Below are 17,097 nucleotides of genomic sequence, written 5' to 3' on the forward strand. Positions count from 1 at the left end.
TCTCCTCGTCCTCTTTTCTCCCCAACCACACTAATAATTGGTGACTCCATAACCAGAAACATCCGTTTCTTTAACGCTACCACTCACTGCTTCCCCGGTGCCACCACGGCTGACATTTTAAAAAAACTCCAGGACCTGATGCCATCGCTCCCGTCCTCCATCACAAGAGTGATAGTCCGTGTCGGAACAAATGACACAGCTCTTCAGCAGTCTGAGCTGACAAAATCAGTCTTTTTAACTTTTTAAAGAAGTGTGGAAAGTCCGTTTTTATCTCTGGTCCCATTCCCACAGTTGGTCGTGGTGCTGGCCGCTTCAGTAGACCTCCATGACTGGCTCCAGTCTGCCTGCAGGGCTCACCGTGTGTGTTATGTGGATAATTTTAATATTTTCTGGCAAAGAATGCCTCTTTTTAAGACAGACGGACTTCACCCAAACAAACGGGGCTCAGAAATGTTAGCTGCGCACATACAGCATGTGGTGCGGTCCACACATGACTTACGTGAATGACTAATCATTCATGCAGCACACCTGGACGCACCACCACTCACAGAACAGATCTCTGCCTCACTGCCACAGACAACTGTCTCCACCTGCTGGCATGTAAAGCCGTCTGCTCCCAGCGCTGTTCCAAAGACTTCTATTCCTGTCATCATCACGCATAGACCAGTAAACCGAAATGTGCACATCCCACACAGAAATATTAGTAATCTCTTAAGGATTAGGAAAACTGCACCAACTCCAGCACCCAGAACAAACTCTTTTAAAATGGCTCTCTTCAATGTGAGATCACTTTCAAGTAAGACTTTTATCTTAAATGATTTTATCTTGTCTGCAAATCTAGATTTTATGTTTTTAACTGAATCCTGGCTGCAAATGAATGACTATAGCCAGCTAGCTGAACTGTGTCCGCCTCAATATGATTGTTTTAGTCAACCAAGGGTCAGTGGTCGTGGTGGTGGGCTAGTGAGCGTGTATAGGGAAAATTTAAAATGTCATCAAGTACGCTGTGATGAATTTAACTCCTTTGAAGATCTCACTCTTAAACTTGGAGGGCTGCAACCTATCATATTTGTTATAATTTATCACCCCCAAAACCACCTGATGGATTTTTATCAGAACTTCCTGAATTTTTATCTACTCTGGTTTTAAATTATGACAGAATTGTTCTTTGTGGCGATTTTAATATTCATGTTGATGACCCCAACAATGTTAATGCAACTGACTTTTTAAATATGGCCACTTCTTTTAACTTCAAACAACATGTCAAAGGGCAAACACATAACCGTGGTCATACACTGGTCTTGGTTTTTACCCTGGGTGTCAGCATTTCCTCTGTGGAATTAGTGGACATGACCATGTCTGACCACAGATGGATTGTTTTTAGCTGCGATTCACCTGTTACTCATGCCGCCTCACCAAGCTCCGTGTGTTCTTGCTTCTTTAATGAACAAAGTGTTCATGAATCTGGTCGATCACTTCAATCATATCTGCTTGTCGTCACTAAATATCACTGCTCCTCTAAAGGTTAGGGCTACGTCTAAAGCTAGTAAGCAACCCTAAAAAGGGAATGCAGGAAAGCAGAGCGCAGATGGAAAAAATCCAGTCTCCAAGTCCATTACCTCAGTCTGAAGGATTTATCAATTAAATACAATAACTTGGTTAAGGATGCGAGAACACACTATTTTTCTGAACTCATTACTACACATAAACACAATCCCAGGTTTCTATTTAAGACTGTGGATCAGCTGGTAAACCCAACCCCTCCTTGTGCCTCAGCTGGAAGTAATGATGACTGTGAATTGTTTTTATCTTATTTTACCAATAAGGTGGTGTCAATCAGAGCCTCTATTACCCCCGCGGCCTCTTACTCAGAGGTTCCTCACCAGCAACAAGAGAGTTTTAACCAGTTTTATCCCATCGACTTGTCTGAGCTTTTAAAAACAGTATCACAAATGAGAGTTTCCTCCAGCCCACTTGATGTAATACCTATAAAGTTTTTACTAAAAGTAATAGATTCTGTTGGGCCCCATTTGATCTCTGTTTTCAACAGCTCCCTATCTACTGGTTGTGTCCCTGATTATTTCAAAACCCACTTTTAAAGAAACCTGGTTTAGATCCTTCCCTCCCACATAATTTTAGACCAATTTCAAAACTGCCTTTTATTGCAAAGATTCTAGAAAGAATTGTGTCCAAACAGCTGCTCACTGTACTGGAAAATAACAAAAGATTTGTTATATTTCATTCTGGTTTTAGGAAGTACCACAGCACTGAGACTGCCCTGCTTAAAGTCACCAATGACCTTTTAATGTCTGCTGATGAAGGCATGTGCTCAGTCCTGGTACTCCTGGACCTTAGCGCTGCTTTTGACACCATTGATCACAACATCATGTTAGACAGACTGAGGCACTGGGTGGGGATCTCTGGTACTGCTCTAGAATGGTTTTCATCCTACCTGTCAAATAGGAAGTTTTGCGTGTCTGTAAACAACTATGTCTCCTCGTTCTGTCCAGTTAAATATGGTGTGCCTCAGGGGTCGGTCTTAGGACCCATTTTGTTTTCCTTGTATCTGCTTCCCCTTGGACATATTATCCATAAACATGGCATTTCTTTTCATATTTATGCTGATGACACACAAATATACTTGCCCGTCAGATCCACAGACCCTGGAATGCTGAGTTCACTTAACAAACTGCCTTTGTGAAGTTAAAAAATGGATGTCAAATAATTTCCTCCAGCTGAACTCAGACAAAACAGAAATCCTGGTCATCGGGTCCCAGCAGATGGCAAATCAAATACTGCCATCTGCTGGTTCCCTAGTAAATCACATTAAGCCTGTGGCAAAGAACCTTGGTGTTTGGTTTGATAGTAATTTAAATTTCGAGCAGCACACCACAAAGCTTGTTCAATCAGAAATAAGAAATTAGAAATATAGAAAAAATTCGATCTATGTTAACTTTTAAGGACACCGAGACCATTTTACACGCCTTCATCTCATCACGCCTGGATTATTGCAACAGCCTTTTCACCTGTTTAACCCAAAAATCTATTGATGGACTCCAGACTGTCCAGAACTCAGCTGCCAGGCATTTAACCAGAACAAAGAAATATGACCACATTACTCCTATTTTAGCTTCATTACACTGGCTCCCAGTATGTTTTAGAATTGACTTTAAAATTCTATTGATCACTTTTAAAGCTCTTCATGGCCTCTTGCCTTTTTATATTTTTGAACTTTTAGTCCCATACACACCAGCATGTATCTTGAGATCCTCGGGCAGAGGTCTGTTGTCTGTTCCAGAGTCTCGACTGAAAACTAAAGGGGCTCTGTCCCCTTTAGTTTGCTGTCAGGGCCCCGAGGCTCTGGAACAGCCTGCCCAAGGAAATCAGGTCGGCTGAGTCAGTGAACTCTTTTAAGTCCCTTCTTAAAACATACTTTTATAGGAGAGCCTTTCCCGATCTTATTTGACTTTATTTTATCCCTTTTATTTTATTGTATTTTACTAATTTTATATTTATCTTAAAAGTGTATTTTAGTCTTCTCAATGTTTTTCATGCTTTTAGCTTGTATTGTTTTTGTATTATTATCTCATGGGTATTATTGTCTTTACACTTGTTAAAGCACTTTGTAACTTGTTTTTGAAAAGTGCTCTACAAATAAAGATTATTATTATTATTATTATAATTTTCTTCGTTATAGTGTACCGAGCACCTGGTCCGTACTCTGAATTCTTATCTGAATTTGCACAGTTTTTGTCAACTTTAGTCCTTAAAACGGACAAAGTTATTATTGTAGGGGATTTTAATATTCATGTGGACGTTGAGAATGACAGCTTTAGTACTGCGTTTATCTCTCTGTTAGATTCCATTGGCTTCTCTCAGAGTGTTCATGAACCGACTCACTGTTTCAACCACACCCTCGACCTTGTTTTGGTGTATGGTGTTGAAATTGAACATTTAATAGTGTTCCCATAGAATCCCTCTTTATCTGACCACTGTTTGATAACTTTTGAGTTTGTATTGCTGAACTACATGCCATTGGGCAAACGTTTTATACAAGACGTCTGTCTGATAGTGCTGTAGCTAAATTTAAGGATGCGATTCCATCAGCTCTATATTCATTAAAGTCACAAAGTAACAGAGGACTCCTATGCTAATTTCAGTCCCTCCCAAATCGATCATCTTGTTGATAAAGCTGCAGGCTCGCTGCGAATGACACTCGACTCTGTTGCCCCTCTAAAAAAGAAAACAATAAAACAAAGGCGGTTAGCTCCATGGTATAATACTGAAACTCGCAAATTAAAGCAAATATCGTGGAAACTTGAGAGGAATTGGCGTTCCACCAAACTGGAAATTCTCGTTTAATTTGGCATGATAGTCTTAAAACTTACAGGAAGGCCCTCCGTAATGCCAGAGCAGCGAGCACCAGAGAAACTTTGAGACAAGTACACTGGGAGACAATAGACTAATATTAAAATATATATGTATAGATATACCTGTTCATATGCTGTTGTTGGAGCGTGAAGCTCGACGCAGGTCCTAGAAGATGTGCTCCTTGGCTTGCACCTTGTCCTCCCCGTTTGCATCTTCGTCCTCGGACCCTGGCAGCCCTCCCTCCTCTGCTTCGCCTCGTCCCGGTCTGTGCTTGGCTCTGGGGTGCAGTCCTCATCAGAGACAATATTGCTGTCACCATGGAAGCTCTAACATGCAAAACTGATGAAAATGTGTATCAGCCTGTTTTTAGCTTGTCCTCCTGCGGTGTCGGCAATGCACGTTCACGTGTTTTGGGGGCGTGGCTTTGGAAGGAGCCTGGGGGCTTACCTACCCTGCCTTTAAAGAGCTCATAGTACCTTACTACCCCACCAGAGCACTGCGCTCCCAGAATGCAGGGTTACTTGTGGTTCCTAGAGTCTCCAAAAGTAGACTAGGAGCCAGAGCGTTCAGCTATCAAGCTCCTCTCCTGTGGAACCAGGTTCCAGTTTGGGTTCAGGATGCAGACACCATCTCCACATTTAAGAGTAGGCTTAAGACTTTCCTCTTTGATAAAGCTTATAGTTAGGGCTTTGCAATATAGTGTAGATCATCTGCCTTTTGCTTATTGCTCACATATAATGGAAGAGCTGGTGGTGGAGGGGGAGTGGTTATCTGCCCTGTCATTTTTGCAGCCATGTAGCCACCAGACTTGAATTCTTCCCCAATTCTGTGGAGAGGGCTATGGACTAACACATTTCCAGAATTTGGTCGACATACCAATTATTAAGGGAAACTTACTTAATGTCTTGCAGACCTTGGATAGATATACTGTTGATTTTGTTTGCCGTTGTTTATGTTTTCCAATTCAGCTAAGAAGTGGTTTCTTTAGGTCATCCAGAGGTGTTGTGCAAAGTCAGTTGAATCTGAAAATGTACTTTTGGCTTGCATACCAAAAACTTGCAAACAAATTTGAACTGCCAAGAAAAACTTCACATTCGCACTTGTCTTTCTACTTGCATATATTTGCATCTTTTTTGTATACCAACTTAATTAAGAAATTTTGGACTTCCCCGTGCACACAGCTGAGCACTGCCTTGCAAGGCCAGGTGGACCTAATTCAGCAATCAGCTGTAGCACTCCTGGGGCAGAACTAGATGACCGAAAAGGAACAAGGATGCACAGCACAGAGAAACACATACAGCTGTAACATTTACCAGATACAAAAACTGGTTTTAGAAAGTCATAAAATATCATATTGAAACCAGGGAAGAAGTCTTTGGATTGTGCATTAAGTTCACTATATGTAAAACCACCATTTTCCCCTCTCCTTTGCCTTTCATGTCTCTGTACAGTCCTATCAAAGCAAAATGCCAGCATTAAGAAATAGTTTCCAATTACTTTACATTCAGATTGCACTTTAATCTTGGAGCTGTGTCTAACAGTATCCAAAATATTCTTTATATTGACCCAATTAGGTTTCTAATGAATAGTACAAGATTACTCAAAATGGGTTTCTGGTCTCTATTATAGGATAAATGGATTTATGTAAAATAATGTAATAATGTGAACATGTGGTAATATTTAATTATGAAAAAACAGGATTTAAATATGTTTACTTTAGGTTTTGATAATACACCTATAGCTAAGACTCTTCAATCAAGTATCTAAAATGGCATTAAAATTAATTTTTCATTCAGTAATTTTACAGGAAGTTTTCTTTTTTAACCCCATTAAAAGGTGTGAACGCCTGTCATTTAACAATAAATTAAATATTACCTTTCTGTAATTTTACCACCTTGGGGCAATTATATACTATGTTAATCTAACTTGTAATCTAAGAATTATAATAAAAGTCAAAAGCTTCAAAATTACAGTAATTATGGCTGTTTTCAATTATCAAAACTGTGTTTCGAGAGTTTAACAATACTTGTAGACACTATATACGGATTAAAATAACATTTATGTAATGTTTTTATTTTCCAAATATCCATAATTAAAGGAGATATTTGTCAATTAACAAGAAAATCTATGTCAAGTTACAGAACAAATGTTTTTTGTTACGGTTAACTGTTACTAATTGTACCAAGTTTAAGAAATGTTTTTACAGTATTAAACTTATCTTCAGCAGTTTTTTCTTTTAAATAATAAAAATAATATTTGTGAAAATACGAGAAATTCCTGAATGTATTGTAACAGTGTCTTTACGTCAAGAAACCCGATATTTTCTTTAAAATAACAGAAATGTTATGGTTAATCACAGCTACAGGTTTTTCATGTTATTTTACATTAGACATGTAAATTCACAATTTATTTGAGCAATTTTTTGATTTTTTCATGTATTTCAAAAATACAGGAAAAAAACTGTGAAATAAAAAGGAATAAAACTTTTTTTTTTACAGTGTTTGATATACTGTGAAGTGTGGTAGTAAGATGTGCTAATACAAGCCTCAGGAGCTTTGGGTTTCCTTTTCTTAGATTCCGTGTGTTCAACTTGAAGTTATTTATTTGCCACATGCAAAACAATGACAGTGCAGCATTTGTTGGCAGTGAAATGCTTTGTTGTCAGACTTCCTTCAACAATGCTCATATAAAATGTACAAAATGAAAATCACACAAGTAAAGAATCTAAGACATAAAATAGTGTAGAAGTAAAATATATGACTAAAACAGAATGTATAGAGAATATAATAAATGACATAATATACAACACATTTATTTAACTTTAAACATGTCATCTTTGACTTTCTTTCACACAGGACTCAAAGTCTTGAGTTTGCTTCACTCATCCATCTGCCCATCACACGGACATGGACTTTGTCGCTCTTTATACTACTTCACCTGACTTCTGCCACTAGAGATCACAGCCTAACAACACCTTTCTGGTGAGGACAGGCTGAAATTATAATACTAAGGTAGACTGTAGTGAAAAAACAATAAAGTAGACAGATTGTGCAGTAATGTATAGTGAATGTATATGCATAATGAGAACCTGTTATGAACAGGTAAGAGCAGGATTTAGCCAGATAATGCACATAAATACATTTATTGTTGCGATGATTCGCATGTTCGGTGAATCCAACAGGTTCACACTCCCCAATACAATGCACTTTACGGTTTTTCTCACCTGTTAATATACTAACACTGGTACTTGAGACACAGTGATCACAATCTGTATGTGATGTACCAACCCCCTGAACCAAATCTGCACACTTCCTGCTTTACGCTGTTAGCTGTAAGACAGGTATCTAATCTATTCACCTCCTCCGACTTGTGTATTTTATATAGTACCTTCTTTCTAATAATATCTAGTAACAAAAAATACTGCTCATCAAACATACAGTGAGCTGTTGTGCCCTGCACAGATGCATTTCATTTAGGTGTTTCTTTTTCACCTGTCTGTATGATGAGTTTACAGTTAAACTACCGAACAGTATGTAAATGAGTCCAAACGAGCTCCACCTATACTAATGGTACATACACAGGTAAAGAGATGCTAATAAAGCAAATTTGAATTGAATTGAATTGAGAGGTGGCAGTGTGGAGGACCAGAAGCATTTGGGTGAGGATGGAAGGTCATTTTGTCTTTCCACCATCATGATCAGCATCTTACCCCATCTAGTGGACACTCAGTGTATTAGGCCTTCCCCACTGCTGCCTCTGATCAATGTACAGCTAGAAACACACTTGCTCATATCTTGTGGTGGACAGAAGATGTACCGTGAAACAGTTCTGCTGTTCTAAAGGTTTTAGGGCTTCATTTCAGTTTCATTGGAAAACTGAGAATGCACAGGCTGTTAATGGCTCAACATTCTACCAAAGAAATAGTCCCAGTGAAACCTTAGGTCTGTGGAAAATCCAGAGTGATGGGGTACTGGTTTTGGAAAGACATGTTGGTGTTTTTAATGCTTTGAGTAGTAAAGTGGGATCATGCAAAGGTTTCAGAGACAGATTTCAGAGGGGTAAGTGAGGAAAACATGATTTTGTTTGAGTGTTTGATTTTGCTTTTATTTTTATTTTTATTTGTATGAACGTATAAATTGGTTTTAATGATTAAATTGCAGCCAGAGGTTCATTAGGATTTTTTGAGATGCATTTAAGTGCTATACTTTTTTAAATGTTACACATGGATTTTTTGTAATATGTGATTTGCTCACAAAATAGATGTATAGACTCTTTGGTTGTCAAATCATGGTGAGTTGATACCAGACCATTATTTGACTATGCTCTGTGTAGGTTTTGTGATTCAGATGTTTGAGTGTGAGCATGTGTCTTTAAATGTTGTAATTTTGTTATGTAGCTTTACAGCTGTAGCCAATGAGAAAATTCTGAGAGGAAATCCATCTGCAAGTTTGTTTGTGCTGAACTCATAAATACTCAACCAGGATTTGATCATGTTCTGTGTACAGTTGATTCAGATGTTTAATGTATTGTACATGATTCTCTCTGGAACAAGATTAAAAAAAAAATGTCTTAAAGTGGGTTGTAAAAATTAAGAAATGTGTAATTATTTTTGAACAGCTAAGCCTGTAAGATACATATAAGCTGACAGAGGTTTCCCTGAACTAAGGAACAAATGAAGTAAAATGTTTTTTCTAAGGCAGTATTAATCTGGTAGCAGATTTCTAGGCACGTTTAAAAGGGATTTTTCATCACTGATACTAGACCCTCAGAATTCATTATTTGGGAAAATATGCACACAGATGCACACAAATGTTTTCTGATATTTTCTGTGTTTACATATTAGTAAAATAAGTATTAATTGCTGTTTGCATTCACTCTGCTGCTAGAAGAGGGCAGAGTATGTCATTTCCACGCTGATCATTACTACCATGACAGCTTAAGAGATCTGTTAAGCCTCAGTGGAACAATAAAGGTGGAAATGATTTTTATACCTATTTAGCCAGTGATGTATGATTTAAAGAACACCTACACCAACTTTTACACATGACGGTCAGTTTACTAGTTGTGGGGACTGGAGTACTGCAGTTGTACACTGTCTTCTGAGGCATTGAAGGAGCTTAGTCGGGTCAAGAGAAAATAACCTTGATGATGCCATAGTGATGTCCTATATGCATTTGTTGGCTGGCCCTCGTTACAACACGTCTCTTAACTCACTGGTATCAGCTTATTTACAAGACCTTATTAGGTAAATACCTGAGTTACTTAAATTCATTAGTCTCTGTGTCATTCCCCACCCGCAATCTGCGCTCAAATAGGTATATTTATTTCTTTGATCACCTCAAAGACTTACACCTCTTTTGGCTGCTACTTATTTAAATTTTCAGCAGCCAATGACTGGAATCTATTACAAAAAACTCAGCTTTTAAAGACCTTCTGTCTGTGATATTAACTGATCGTTGCACATGTCATTTTTAAACATATTATCTCTTTTACTGTATTGTTTATAATTTTTGCCCTTTATATTTTTAATATAATTTGACATATTAGTAATTATTTTGTATAGGCCCACTTATCTTTTCATAGCTTATTTAACTGTTATCTCTGTGTGCTGTAGTACCAATTCACCTCTTTTTTTTTTATCACATTGTACTTGTCTTTGTCCTTTTATGTGAAACTACATGTTCTGCACTGCTTTGCCTACCTTGACCAGGTCGCCGTTGTAAATGAGAAGTTGTTCTCAATCAGCTTACCTGGTTAAATAAAGGTTAAATAATAAAAATGTCATCGAGGCTATCTCAGTTTGATACAACTCATTTATAAAAAGAGAGCCTGTGTTACAAACTGGGTGTGGAGTTTTCTAGAGAGAGGGTCTAACAGAAACATCCTTTTGAGTTACATCATGGGAAAAGTAGGATCCAGTGTTTTAGAATTTTACCCAAAGGATACAAGGGACTAAAAGTCAGGATATGCTGGCCTCCGCTACTTTGATTTTCTTTTGATTACTTCTTTTATAATGTCTTTTGTCCCCCAACTTTGTGGATGTGCAATACTAAATTGTGAAGTATATGTTTGAGCACATTTACATTTCTGTTGGTGGAAGTTTGCTTTGTGGTGCTCACAGTCTGCCTTATTATCTGCCACAACATCAGGGGAGGTGACACAAAGTGCCTAAAGTCTTGTTAGTTTATATACACCTGTAATAGTGTGGTGGTATTTGCATGTTACATTTTGTATTTGTACCCTGGGATGCTAAGTATATTGTATGTTATGGGATGGTGGAAATGAAGCTGCAGTACTCAGTATGCATCACTTGAGGGTAGTACAATTATAGAAACTGGAGGCAGACTGCAGGCCTGCAGCAAGGTCTGTGGACTTCCACCATGGGTTTCAGCAAAGAGATCCCAACAGGCTGAATTAGCTGTCTGATAGACTGTTTAAGTTACTAATTTAACAGAAATTGTTGAAATGAGTCACACACAGAGAGCTGGACAGAACTGTGATTGGCATATTTTATTGGTGATACGTTTTAGTCCTGAGGTTTTTAGCTTCTTTAAGGTCCCTGAGAACTGCCTTTCTACAATAAAGGCAATTTCATTGTGGGGACTGCATGATATTAACACATGGATGAAATGAACCATCATTAAATATGGTGGTGGTTTGTAAAGATGAATTCAGTTTTTTCAGTCAGAATATGTATGTAGACTGGCTTCTGTCCTGAATTATGTATTATTAATAACAAGCATAAACTCATAAAACATTTGTTGTAAGTAATATTTGAAGTTTCAATTAATAGAACTAAATAGACATATGTACAATTTATTTTTGCTGCATATTAGAAATCACATTAATTTTCCTCCAATCCAAATACAATAGCATTTTTATATGTACGTTATGTTAAACCCCTTTTGTTTTATAAAAACAATGTAACAATATTTCCAAATGAAGAATCTGACAAACAGATATTTAATTTACAATTTGCTCAAGAACATGAATTAAATGTGGCACTGTATGTTTAAAAAACATGACAGTAAGTTACTTCTGCTGATGTCTGTACGCTGCTGTTGCAGTTGGCCCATTTGAAATAAGAAGATTTGTGTTTTTGTAAACCACACTCCTGAGACTTAACGAGTTCCGACTCTCTTGATTAAGTCACCCCCCTAAGCACGCTGGGAAAGGGTTCATCGACGGGTCGGCTGCTTCTTAGGCTTAAACAAAGAGCTGTGACTCAAAACACTGCTGAGCTACCTGAACATCTGTGCTGATTATCTGATCTGCCCTCAGCTCATTCTGCACCTTCCAGGGAACAACAGCACAAGTCTTTTTCTACAGGCAGATGTCAAAGCAATGAAAGCTGATAACAGAAGAGAATAGAATTCACTTAGCATTTTTGTCTTGAAATACATCATTATGACTCCATCATCCCCGTGTCACTAAGCATAGACTGACAGTTACATTTAGAAATTTTGTTGCAGCTCAAGCATGTGAAAACAAAGTAAAAGTAATTCATATGCTAAAAAACATGCACAAACGCTGACCTGTGTTAAGTAGTTTTACAATAGACAGGCTTTTGAGAGTTATAGAATTAATTAATATAGTTGGTACTGAATATTCCTTTTCTTCTTTTTTATTATTCACTAAATCATTGATCAGTGCTGCAGTTTGCATTACAGCCTGCCGGTCTGAAGGTCTGTGGTACTGTGGCTTTATATCAGCTCCCTAGACTAGCCACCCACTATAATGATTTGCTTATCTGGTAGTATCCTGGATTGAATGAGGAATTTATGTTAAGACTGACTGCAATATTACACAGGCATATATTTATTGTTAATAGATTCATTGGCTAAAGAATAAAAGAATACATCCACATGAAGGATTGGCGTTGTTGTATTATGGGATAAATTTTTATACAATTGATCACTGTCAAGCCAAAACCATGTATCTCAGAATGTTATGATTTTAAGATTTTCATAAAACTGACAGACCTATATTATTCTATTTTTAATAACCATTGTAAACCCATTGGAGTATCTGAAAATGCATTATCACAAAGCTGACAAAACAGGTGGATTAACAGCATCAGGCTGACAAAGAGAACATGTTTTAAGTAATAACAATCATAAAGAAATCTTTGAGCAAAGATACTACTTTAGTGGTTGTCTGAAGCACAAACCAGGCCACACACACCCACAGTCAGCAGTAACACGCTATAGCAACACCTCAGCTCTCTGTATCACCATCACAAGCAATCCAGATACCCCTCTGAAACCAGACTTCTAATGCCAACCAATGCTCCCATTCAAACCACACCTGACTAGGGGATTTTAATTAGATGCAATTAGAGATGGCGACCATGCTGGATGCGCCCCCTGCTTTTTAGACTGGAGAAAAAAGATGTGCTAATTAGGCCGGAGGCTACTTTTATTCATGTGACCTGTGGAGACCCCACGCAAGCTGTTTAACGTCACTGCTCTGACAATTAAAACGGGAATTCATTTGAATGAACTGTGCATGTTGACATAAACAGACTCCATTACATTCACAGCAGTGGGATGAGTTGTCTATGGGCCTTGAATGGCATGTGTGAATGGACAAACAGCAACAGGTGACCAGCAGAATAGGTGGTGGATAGAACTACTGTGCAGCCATGTTCCTTTCATGTTCCTTTCAACACTATTCAGTGTACAGTCCATACATATTATTAGATATTGCGCCAATGAGCCACTTTGGTAAGATTTTGTGCCACAGGATTTTTCTGTTACATATTCCTTTACACAAGCTTGCACACAGTATGTGAGTATTTGACATTATTTGGATTATTTCTATCTTTAAAACACAACAACATTTGGCTTAGGTTCTATCTTTCTAGGGAACCTCTGGGCAAAACTTATTTTCTCTGTAAAAACTTATTGGGTAAAAATATAACAGTGCTTTCTATGACAATTAACCTATTGCTCATTTTGCTAGGAGACCTAAAAAACCTCCTGGAACCCCCTCAAGGACTTCTAGTGGACCCCCACAAAGGCCACCAGCGCTTTAAAAAAGACATTCAGAATTCTCCTTCCTCTGACAAATTAGCTATAAACACTTTTCATACAGCCCAATTTCATATGCCATTTGTGTCACTTTGTGACCAAACTGGCCATCTCACACGTCATTTTCTTTGCAGCTGCTGCACTTTTTTTTTAAAGCCCATAGGCACCCTGCTGTTGTTGCCTACCATCCTCTGGAGGGGGGTTGGGGGTGGGGGGGGAGAAAGGAATGATGGCCCTATTATTGCCTTAGATGTGAGAGGAGAGTATCCAGGAGGAGGTTGGGGCCCAGCTTCATTGGTTGAAAGCTGCACCTTTTTAGGATCTAGCGTCTTAAAATGTGTCCCTTTTTGACAGGCCTGAATGGGGTTTTACTTGCTTTTTTATGTTCCTTAAGGCTTCGGCTCAAACTGTCCCTCCAGGCCTGCTAGTCCTGCTCTGGTAGGTAAGGAGCGTACCATCTAGAATACATGGGAATACAGTTGTTATAATTGTTGTATTTTCTGTGTGAAAAGAATTTCTGAGTTTCTGAAGGTGAACTTGCGCTGGGATCCAGATAACAAAGCGAGACTTCTTCACCTTGCATACAGGCAGTGGTGGCAGTAATTTTCTTAGTGTGACTTGACCTAACCTATACAGTAATTGTAATGTGGATGTAAACACAAGATTACATGTTCAAGCATAGATATTTAAAGGATATTAAAGGATGTGATGATAGTATACCATGTACTCAAATGGGGGAAAACAAGAGTTTATTTTTTCTCACATCATTAATGTCATCAATAATTTTCTATTTATTTGATATTTGATATTGATTATTTTGCCTATCCATACAGGCCTAAATATTTAGCTCTTTATATTTCTTGATTTAATCAAGCAACATGAAGCTTGATTTATTACATATGATCTTGTATCTCACGCTAATGAACTTTAGTCATTTGTAATGGAGTTTTGAGAGCAAAGATTGAGAAATCTTTATCTGAAGGTTTATCTGAAATGGAAATATTTGCATTTTAAGCTGGCATGTTGGTCATAAAGTATATCTAGTTTATCCCCCTGAGTATAAGTCAGTTTGTGTCCATCCTCAGGTTTACTTTGTCAGCAGAAATATTTGATAATGTTCATTTAAGCCGATCGGAAATGTCTGGAGGTAAATGGCTTCAGACTGGGTTTCCAAATTAAATGATTTCCCCACTGTGGATGGGCAGGTTTCTGATGAAAAGCAACGTGTGTGGTGACATCAAACATGGCTGTGATCCTGTACCTGGTGATAGAGCCATGAAGACTTTCTCTCCATAATACTCATTTCCCTGTGTGGCAGATATCGTTTGTGTCACTACAGAAATGCAGCTTGATTTAAGCCATGTGGACGGCTCCAACGTCTCCCTTGACAGCTGGACTTCCTGTCCTGGACCAACTCAGCCCTCTAACTGACCCTGGGGTGACCCTGGAGCCGCTTCTAATCCAGCAGTCTTGAATTTCCGTTGTTATTTTAAAATGGCCATGAACAGTCGGCTTGACCTTAAATAATAATGCTAAAGCTATGCCAGAAACAAACAAAAGGGTTTATATAGCCTATAGGCCGACATAAACGGTTGTAGTGATGTTTTTCTTTTTGCGCAGGCTCCATTTTAATTTAATTATAGGCCTACTTCACCCCCCCACCCCCACCCAAACCCCCGATTTTTTGCATTCATTTTTACAATCTGAAATAGTTTTAACGTGATTGTGTGAATGAGATATGCTGCGTAACTGAATGTAGAATCATAGGGTTAATTAGCTACTGAATAGTAATTTATTAGGGACACAGGGCCTATGCATGCTTGACAAATGTAGGCTATAATAATTTAAACAGTTCTTAAAATAATTTTAAGTGTTAGCCTATATATTTACAATTAGAAGTATTTCAATGAACACATTTTTTAAAGTAGCCTAATGTTCTATCAGCCCTCTGTTGATTAAACTTATAAATAGTAGAATGACACTGGAAAAACTAAATGTAGACTCGTAGTAGGCTACAGGCAGATTTTAAAAAGGCAGAATTTGGATGATAAAATCTGAAGATTGTTGAATCAGAAACACCTTTAACTGCGCAGAATTAAGAGGCAGCGACAGGTGTGTTTTTATGTTTATATCCAGAAACGTCATTCTGTCCCTGAGCAGCCCTTGACTCGCTGATCCTTCGGGACTGCCGGGAACTGATCAGCGCTGCTCTGCGTGCATGTTGCAGGCATGCTGCTGTGGGCTTCAGCTTACCTGTGCATAAACCTGACATTAAAAGACGCCAGTCACATCAGTCTCGTCTCAGGCTAAAATGGGGTATAAACACTTTAATACATTTCAAAAGAAAATGTTCCTAAAGAAACGAATGCAAAGTAAAAAAAAAGATAAAAGATCCTAAGTGATTTTATATTTATTATGAATAAAATGTGCAGGAGCCCGCTAGAATCGGCCTGAAACGGCCTCCCGTGATTAAGGTCACGAACAGTTCACCGAAATATCGGTCAGAGGACAGATGATAACCTCCCTTGATTTTTGAAGCGTCTCTCGCAGTTCTTTTTTAGTAGCTTATTCTTCTTATTACTGTTGTTGTTGTTGTTGTTCTCTTCTTCTTGTTATTTATCCTGCAACTAGTGCCTAAAGCCTGAGCGTCAACAACGCATTGAATACAGGAGGACAACGGGAAAGATTTTCAGAACATACATTACTCGTGGCATTATGTAGACTACATGTTTTTAAAAAAAATCTTGTTTATTTTTGTTGACCGATGCTTAGGAATTCAGCCGGCCTTATATGACCTTGTGTAACAGTGGCGAGATGAACTGTTTGTGAGTCCAATTCACAGCCTTGCAATAACTCGACACTCGGAATGAAACGCTCCGGGTTAAGACCTTTCAAATAATGCAGCCTATGTGAGTGCGTGTGAATGTAAAAGAGGCTTGTTCGTGGACAATCAATAGGTCTTTATTTTATTTACATTTTCCTGAAGGCGTTAAATTTTACACTTTTATTATAGAACATGCAGATACTTTTACGGCTGCTGTTGAATAGCCTACATCATCACAGGATGTCCAGTGAAATCAATTCTAACCTGTTACCTGTCAGGAAAAGTGTACATCTACATTTTAGTATTTAACACATCACTTATTAGCTAAATTAATTTGTGACAGCATGCAAATATTTATATTTTTTGTTTTAGTTCTTTAAAATGGTTGCCTAGCTATTGATTTTTGTAATCAATTATATATTAATATGTTATTTATTTACAGACAAACAAAAATTAGGACAGATTCCCCTGTAATAGCATCATCTAAAAGAAAGTTAAAAAGTAAGAAAGAAACCAGGCAGGCAGACAAAACAAGTTATCCCAGGCCCACATATCTTTACTGCATCTCTTTCATCAAAGTAACTTAAGGTTTTTTCATCCTTCTTGCCTCATGTCTTACACCTACGATAAAGAGTTAATGGAGGAGGCAAACATTTATAAGAGTAGGCCCTACATGGATAATTACAGATGTTATCATATAAACATCCAACATATAGGCTAAATACACACACAGTAATTCCTGATTGTTTCTAACTCTACCCAACAGGTAATGTATGTTTTGTAGCTTTTCGCCATAATATTAATAAGGTTAATATTTAGGCCTAATTATATTACTAAATAGCCTAAATATTCAGTAGGCTATTGAAACCC

Source organism: Micropterus salmoides, unplaced genomic scaffold (assembly GCF_014851395.1).
Source record: "Micropterus salmoides isolate LMB-PRFRI ecotype aquatic unplaced genomic scaffold, ASM1485139v1 Ms_hic_scaffold_22, whole genome shotgun sequence".
Classification (NCBI taxonomy): Eukaryota; Metazoa; Chordata; class Actinopteri; order Centrarchiformes; family Centrarchidae; genus Micropterus; species Micropterus salmoides.